We start from the raw sequence: 8597 nt of genomic DNA on the forward strand, positions 1-8597 counted from the left end.
TAAACCTTTCTTTCTTCATCTTATCACTGCTCTACAAATTTATTGTCCTTCATTAAGTTGCTATATATACCCCAAACTCTAGTCACCCTTTTGAATCACTCATCACTGAGTTTTTCCCACATGTATTCATGCTGAGAACACTCATAGACTCTGTTTTTTTCTCTTACTAATCTATCTTTTGTCAGTTTAATTTCCTGGACCTAAACTGTAGTACCTAGGAGGGTAGAATAAAAGTTTTTTTTGCCTCCCCTACACTGTCTATCATAGAGAGGAAGAAAGTAAGATAACATCAAGCTCGTTCCTCCCAGATTGCTGGGGCTCCAGCCCTGATCTGCCTCCAGGTCCAGAGCCCTTCCCCCCATTCCAGAGGTCCTCTTTTCATCAGGCACCTTGACACTGGGAGTTATTTCTTCATGTTTCAGGCAGCCTATGACTTACAAACTCCCTTGGAGAGATCTCTCTTAGTTTTTTGTTTGTAGTTTTTAATTTATTCAAGTCTGTTCTACAAAGCATCAGCCGTGTGCCAAGAAGATCACTCTTCTGAGCAAATGCAGGCCATTACAATTTGGAGGATAAAAGGCATGATCAGGAGCACCTTGCTTTCAGAGCATCAAGTTACCCTGCCAATAGCCTCTTGGCGGAAGTGACTCAGCGGCTGAGATCTAAAAGATAGGCCAGAGTGACTCTGGCAAAGGGAGCAAGAAGAGAGGGTTCTGGGTAGAGGAAATGCCACCTGCAATGACCAAGGTGCAAAGAGCTTGGTGAGTTGGAAACTGCAGAGGTTCCGTAGTTGGCGGGTGGAGTAGAAGGAGGCAGGAGAGGAATGGGGAGCCATGAGATGCAAGACTGAAGAGGGACAGGGGACAGATGGCAGAGGACACAGGGGGAAAAGTTGAGGAGTTAGTCTTTATCCTAAGAGCAGGAGGCCTTTGGAAGGATTTAGCAGGGATTTCTGATGATTACATTTCCATCTTGAGTGAAGGGAGAAGAATGGTTTGGAAAAGGCGGGAGGTGAAGGCCTCAACCAGGAGGGGTTTGCTTTTGGGTGTTTTTTCAATATGTCTTCAGCACTAGACCAAGAACTCCTGGAAAGCAGAGAATGAGTCAGAAAACATGGTCCTCAAGTTGCTTGTGCTCCCACAAGAAGTACGCTTCTGGAAGAAACAAAGCTTTGTCATTATCACTAGACATTGCATGCCTACCATGTGCCAGGCAGAGCCTAGATAGACCCAGGCCTGCCCGCAGGTAGCCCACAATCTAGCGTGGAATATAGACAAGTAAACTCTGCACCAAGTCCCCTGGGGGCACCGTGTGGGGGCATGGCTGGCTCTGTAGAGATTGCGGAGTCTTCTCAGGGGAGGTGGCATCTGAGCTGGGTCTCAGATCTCTGAGATGTGGAGGAGTTTGTTAGGTGGCTAATTTTTGATCAAGTAATAAAGATCTCAACTATCTTAAAGGACAGTAAAGTGAGAGATTCAAGTGGCACACTGGGAGATATTTGTCAGGACTTCCCCATGCCTGCTTCCCTGCTCTTATAGGTGACACCTGACCCCCCCACCCCATCTCACCCCCAGCTGCCAACCCGGCAGCACTGGAGCTTCAAATCTGTTCTATCCCCTGATACCTTCTTAACATAAAAGTGTGAAGGAAGCTTGGTAGACTATTGTCATCAAGAACCGACCAACTTGGCTTCACCTCAGAGAGCTGCCACATCAACTTATTAAGCAAGTCACTTTGACTTGTCTAGACCCTTGTTTTCCTCATCTATATAATGGGGTAGTAGCAGTATCTGCATCACAGCACTGATGGGAAGATTCCTGTATGGTTAGGACACCATGGCATCCCAGCTCCAAAACCCTTCTGTGCTCTGCTTTCTGATGATGGGCCTGGGTCTCTGCAAAGCACATTTCTGCTGGTCCAGCTGGCTCCCTCTTAAGTTCTGCCAGTGGTGGTGCTGGAGGGGGCCGCACAGCTGGAGGAGGAAGATAAGACTTCTGTCCTTCCTGTGTGCTTCCTGTGGGCTTCCTATCTCCAGAAAGAGATCAAGAAGGCTTCTCAGGGGAGATGACATCTGAACTGGGTCTTGAATCTTAGAGGGGTGGCTGTGAGCATCACCCCAGCAATGCTCCTTCTTCCTGGCAGCAGCAAGGCCTTCCCATTGCAGTAGTCAAAGCCGGTTTGTAGTTTCCAACAAAGAATTAGCTTCATCACATCCAATCAGAGATACCAGCACCAGTCTGGCAGGGTCCCCTGCTCCCTTGCCTGAGTTTCAGCTCCCAGGGTCTCTCTACTAAGCCTCTAACTTTTAACAGTTGTAACTCCCCCCTCCCCGCCCCCGTGGTCCCTTATCCCTAGGGTGACAGCTGCTTTCTGCAGTTGCTATCTCTGTTATACTTGATAGTTCTCATTTTACCCTTCCAGTTGCCCAGTTAACAACTTTATACCCTGTTTACAATCCTTTACGTTCAACTGCCTCTGTTCAAGTAGCTGATGTGGTTTCTGTCTCCTAGCTGCACCCTGATTCTTATAATTAACTAAGAAGCTATCTATTAAATGTTTGGTGCCTACTAAACTCTCAATAAATGCTTCTTCATATGATCCCTTATGGATTCCTAATATTCCTTCATTTATTCATTCATTTATTCAGCATATGTTGCTTCTTACTATGTGTCAGACCTCATGTGAGATACTGGAGTGCAGAGCTGAATAAGACACAGGCCAGCTCTCAGACAGCCTACAGTCTGAGTGGAGGAGACCACCAAGGACATGAACCCACCTCAGGAGTGCTTCTTGGCACCTCTTCCACAAACCTCCCATTGCTGATCTCACTGCCCAGTTACTCCATGTCTCAGAACACCCAGAATCTCGATGTCTGGCCTCACGGGCACTCTTCATCTGGCCCATTTTCAAACACCTGTTGAGAGACCTCCAGAATTAATACTTATGGTAAGGTTCACTTAATACTATTTTATGTTGTTATTATTTATTTGCATATCTTACCACACTTCTTAGATGGCAAATTCCTGGAGATTGATTTCCCCAAATGGCTTGTTTCTGTGTGAACTTATAGGCCTAGCACAGTGCCTGCGATATAATAGGTTAACCCATAAAAGATGAGAGATGGATTAATTCATCTATCCAATTAGTATCTCTATGAGCTCTTCCTATGAAGCAGGCACTGGGATAGGTACTGGGAAGACAAAGACAAATAAGATTGACGGGGTCTCTGCCCCACACTGAATGGATGTCTGATTCAGCAACACCAACTGGATGACCTCTAAGGACCCAGACTTCCATGGGGCTGGAAGTGCTTCCATCAGCCTCGTACAAAGCAGACTTTTAGGCACATCCTTCGCTTCTTTTCAGTGGGCCAGCCAAGCCCTCAGTGGGAGATGGCTGCCCACTGTGGTTTACCTGATGTCCTGGAGGCTGGTGGCCAAAGGCTATATTTAAATACTAAACATTTGCATTTTTAATGTTGACTGGAATCAGCAAGGCTGTGATAACCTTTCCAAACTGATATTGGTTTTTATATGATTGAAACAGGCCCAGCCTCAGGCATAACTTAAATGGAAAATTTAAAGTGTTTTCAATATCAGTTAGAGTGCAGAACCATCTCAGAACACTGTGCCCTGTTTGTACTCTCAGAAAATATCACCTCCCTCCCTTGTGCACACTCAACATGTTTGCCCTGTCAACATGTTGGGACCTTCCTAACCTTCATTAGGTTTTCTTCATCATCCTGTCTCACTGGGGGTCAAGAAGGGAAGGAATAGATGTTTAGGAGAGTTTAGGGAAGCCCAGAGGTGCAGTGGGAAGAGTTTTGGCCTTAGAACTGGCTCTAAATATCTAAACACCTGCTCTATACCTCACAACCTGGGTGGTTTGGACAAATTGCTTACCTCTCTGACCCGCTTTTTCCTCATCTGTAACATAGGAATAAAAATGCTATTTTATGGGTTTGTGCAACGTTCAGATGTAGTAATCTGTAAACATGTTTAACACCCCATACCTGGTGTTTTGTTAATGTTCAGTGGACATTAGTTCTTGCCCTTCCCCTAGCAGTGACCTGTCTAAAGTAGCACATCAAACTCAGGACCCTAACCTCCTGGCTCCCAGGCCTCTTTCCAAGGGGCTCATTGGACACAGATAGGCTAAAACATACATATCTGGGTTAAAAGCAGAAAGATTCATTTCCATCTTCATTCTTCTGTGACTACTCTTGTTAACCAAATATGCCATGACACCCTGTCTGAAGACTTCGTAGCAGTGGCTCAGTTGATTGAGCATCCAACTTCGACTCAAATCATGATTTCATGGCTTGTGGGTTTGAGCCCCGCATCAGGCTCTGTGCTGACAGCTCAGAGACTAGAGCCTGCTTCAGATTCTGTGTCTCCCTCTCTTGCTGCCTCTCTCCCCTGCTCACACCCTATCTCTCTCTGTCTCTCAAAAAGAAGAAGAAGAAGGAGGAGGAGGAGGAGGAGGAGGAGGAGGAGGAGGAGGAGAGGAGAAGAATGTTAAAAAATTTTTAAAAGGCTTTGTGGCATCTAGATTTTCCTTCCCTGTCTTCATTGTAGTAAGTCTCTGCACTATCCAATATAGTAGCCAATACCCACATGTGGCTATTTAAATTTAAATTAATTAAAATTAAATAAAATTTACAGTTCAGTTCCTTAGCCACAGAAGCTCTATTTCAAAGGCTCAGTGACCACGTGTGGCTGGCTAGTAGCTCCAAGTGCTAAGTGAGATACAATAAGAGAGGAAAGAGAGAAAATAAGACAGAAGAGATGAGAGGAGAGGACAGGATAAAAGAGGCAAATAGGTTTTCCAGAGCAATCCTCATTCATGCACATCCTTGCATGTGTTCATCCAGGCATGGAAATCAATCTCTGTGTAGTTGTACATTCTGATGAAAGAAGCAAATTCTCTCCGCTGAAAGAGTCCGTGCCTGAGAATTTTTTAAATTTAGTTTGGCTCAACAAATACTATCATTTAAAACTTAAGTATGATTATTTCCTTTCCTGTTCAAAATAGATCCATGGCTCTTTATGGCCTATTGAAAAGCTCCAAATCCCCACCATGTTTCAAAAGCCATGAGTATTGTGTCCCCACTCACTGAAGATACACACAGCCATTTGCCCCTTCTTTCCTGATGACCACCTTCTCTAATGCACCTTGTGTTCTACACTCCTTGCCTTAGTTCCTGCTGGGCCCATTGCCTGGAATACCCAGAAATGCATCATCTCCACCTATAGACATTGGTCAAAACACAGCTCAAATGCTTCCTCCTCAGGGCACCTGGGGGGCTCAGTCCATTAAGCGTCTGACCTCAGCTCAGGTCGTGATCTCATGGTTCATGAGTTCCCGCATCAGGCTCTGTGCTGACAGTGTGGAGCCTGCTTGGGACTTTCTCTCTCTCTCTTGCTCTCTGCCCCTCCCCACTTGTGCTGTCTCTCAAAAATAAATAAATAAACCTTAAAAAAAAAAAAAACTTTAAAAAATGCTTCCTCCTCCCTCTGCCTTCCCCAGTTCTGCTAGTCTGATGTGCTTCTGTGTCCATCATTTTGTCAGAGCATTTGCCCATTTGTATCCGTGTCTCTTTCCCCATTTCTGCCCACTGCACCCCCACCCCCCACAATAGTGGTTCTCAAACTCTTGTGTGGAGAAGAAACTAGTATTTGTTTGTCTGTTTGTTTGTTTAGTCTTTGTAAATTTCCAATCCACTGCAGACTGATGATTTTGTAAAATAAACTGAAAGTTTTAAAAAACACAAAGACAGAAAATACAAGCCTTGGTTATTTTATTGTTAGTTTCATATTTCTAAAAAGATTTCTAAATCCTTACTCTCAATTTCTTGCTTTTCTCATCTTTGATCAGTAACAGCTTTCAGGCCACACTTGGAAGAATGATGCCCTCCAGCCCCCTGTGAGACGCTCTGCACATGGATATGCTTTATGGAATCCATTGGAAACTTTCTGCCAAGTACTCTTCCAGATGTCTGAGGGGATGCACAGAGGAGTCTTTGTAGAGGGAGGTCCTTCTGTGGTGATGCTTGCAGGCAGATTTGGGTGTGGATCCCAGTTCTAAGTAGTTTCATGATCCTAGATGTGTTACCTAAATATGGCCTTGACCTGAAGCTAGGTTCTTAAACTCTTGTGCCATGGATTTCATTGATAGGCTGGAGAGGCCTTATGGATCTCTTCTGAGAATGTTTTAATGTTTAATGTCTTAAATGCAGAAAATAAAACCACAAGATTTCAAAGGAAATCAATTATGCTCAATATAATCATTAAAATGTGTGGTGCAGAAATGTTCCCTTATTAACACATTCAAATAATGATCTCTGGTGGTGAGCAAAATACCTACCATAATTCAAAGTACTATGAGTATAAAACTATATTTCAAAATTTCTACAACTGTAGTGTGATTAGAAAATATCTTTGGTTTCTATTGTGATCATCACAGATACTGCTAATCCTATTAGAATTTTTTGCTTATGCTCAGGAACTGTTTAATTTCAGCAATTGCTTTCATCCAACGATCAATGTATAACCTTGTTTTATGTGTGTTTCTGTTTAAAGACAGCTTATTTAATATATACTGTTAATTTGCTAACATTGCACTCACGGCCAACAGCACTGAGACTATAACTATAGGCCTGAGTGAAGTTTATCTAACACACATATTTTCTCCATAAGGCACACCACAGCCTTCTTACACTTAACACTAGACAGCACTTCAGCACCATGCTCGGGCACCATTTTAAACAGTAAAATCACCAAGAAAAGGCACAAATGTGTGAAAACATGGCACTAAAAAAAAACCATAAAAAGACCTTTGCTTCTAAGAGCTGAAACAAGAAGACAGAGAGTTGCCTTGTTTGACCTCAGCTGGGAATGAGTTCATCAGGTGAGTCAAATTTTTCATCTTTCTATGGGTGTCTCTGAATGACCATGAAAGGACCATAAGAATTGATTTTAGGATCATAAGTGAATTTTAACAAGTAGATGGACTCACAAAGACAGAATCCACAAATGATGAAGATCACCTGTAGATTTACAATATAATGGTAGATGGTAAGTGAAATATAGAAAATATCACAGGATAATGGTGGCAGTAGATTAAAGTGGTCAAATTGGGAATGTGTTCTGAAGATAGAGCAAACAAGATTTACTTATGAATTGGATATGGAGTGTGGGAGGGGGGTAGGAAGGGGTCAAGATTTTTGACCTAAGCAACTGGGTACCTGGTGATATCATTTACTGAGATTGAGAACAGTCAATAATTGAGCACCACCTACGTGTTCTTACTGTACATGGTGCTTCACTTTCAACAATGAACATACATAGGCATGTTTTTCCTGGAGTAACATTGGGAGCAGTCCCTAGGAGGAATCATTGTTCCTTTATTAAACGGATTGTCCCCTGTGCAGAGAAGGAACTGAGTCCTGCTCTGCTCTGGACAGTAATGGGGCTCACTGACTACAGAGATGGGCAAGGCATTCTGGCAGTTACAGAACTCTCTCCTGTAATAAGTTTTTGCAATGACTATCATGCATCCAAAAAATACTGTCTGTCATCAAGAAACATATATTTACTTAATTTAGCCAGACTACTAATGAAATGGCTGAGGAGGACTAAAGCTCATCCTGGTAGAATGTGGAAAAGGCAATCTAACCTGGAGGACCCTTACTTGTCCTTGACTATGGGAACTGGAACCCCCTCATTCCCCTGATGGTTCTTGAGTCTTGATGGCTATTGGTCGGAACCCTGTGGCCTTACCTAGAAGTAAATAACTCAGATTCAGGGCATTGCCTGGGGAGAAAAGGGGGTGGATAAATGAGTTCAGTGATTGATATCTTTCCTTAAAGGTGGGAAAATAGCTCTTCTTAGAAAAGTGGATGGATGTTGATTCAGATGGATAGTGCTTGGGGGAGAAGATACAAACCCAGGGAAAGGGAACCAGATTACAAGTAGGGAGTGCTTACCAGGAGATCCACTCTGTGAGTGTCCCAGTCTAAGGGTCCCCAGGTCTAAGTTGTTCCAACCTTCCTGTGGTGGAAGTCATATATACCTACCTGTGCCGTGTGGAAGGTAGCCTCAGAAAGACCTAGGAGACCTGGTAGTCAAGGAAGGGAGCCTGTGCCTCTCAATCTTCTTCCTGGTACCAGTGGGGAAGGTCCATTCTATCAGGTGACCATCACTCAGAGTTTCAAGTAGTGACCAGCAATAAAGAGGGGGGCCCACAGAGGAAGTGGGAGAACTGAGGAAATATGCATGATACTAGTCATAGTGGACAAACCAGAGAGAGACAGCAGGACCAGTCCTGTTGGCCTGTAAGTTAAAGAAAGCTATCCTCTGGGGGCTCCTAGGTGGCTCAGTCAGTTAAGCTCAGGTCATGATTTCACAGCTCATGAGCCTAGAGCCTGCTTCAGATTCTGTGTTTCTCTCTCTGTCCTTCCCCTGCTCATGCTCTCTCTCTCAAAAAACAACATTAAAAATAAAAATAATAATATATATATACATATATGTATATATATATATTATATATAAGGAAAGCTGTCCTTTGAAAGGGGAAGTGGTATCTGACATTTGAAT

General features: G+C 43.5%; 1 long non-coding RNA gene across 1 annotated transcript; it reads left to right on the forward strand.

Moving 5' to 3' along the window:
* Positions 1-600: 600 nt before the first annotated feature.
* LOC128313881 (uncharacterized) lies at positions 601-7026 on the forward strand. Its single transcript, XR_008294925.1, has 3 exons — positions 601-761; positions 2648-2946; positions 5878-7026. It is a non-coding gene; the product is annotated as an uncharacterized LOC128313881 (long non-coding RNA).
* Positions 7027-8597: the final 1571 nt, after the last annotated feature.

Source organism: Acinonyx jubatus, chromosome C1 (assembly GCF_027475565.1).
Source record: "Acinonyx jubatus isolate Ajub_Pintada_27869175 chromosome C1, VMU_Ajub_asm_v1.0, whole genome shotgun sequence".
NCBI lineage: Eukaryota > Metazoa > Chordata > Mammalia > Carnivora > Felidae > Acinonyx > Acinonyx jubatus.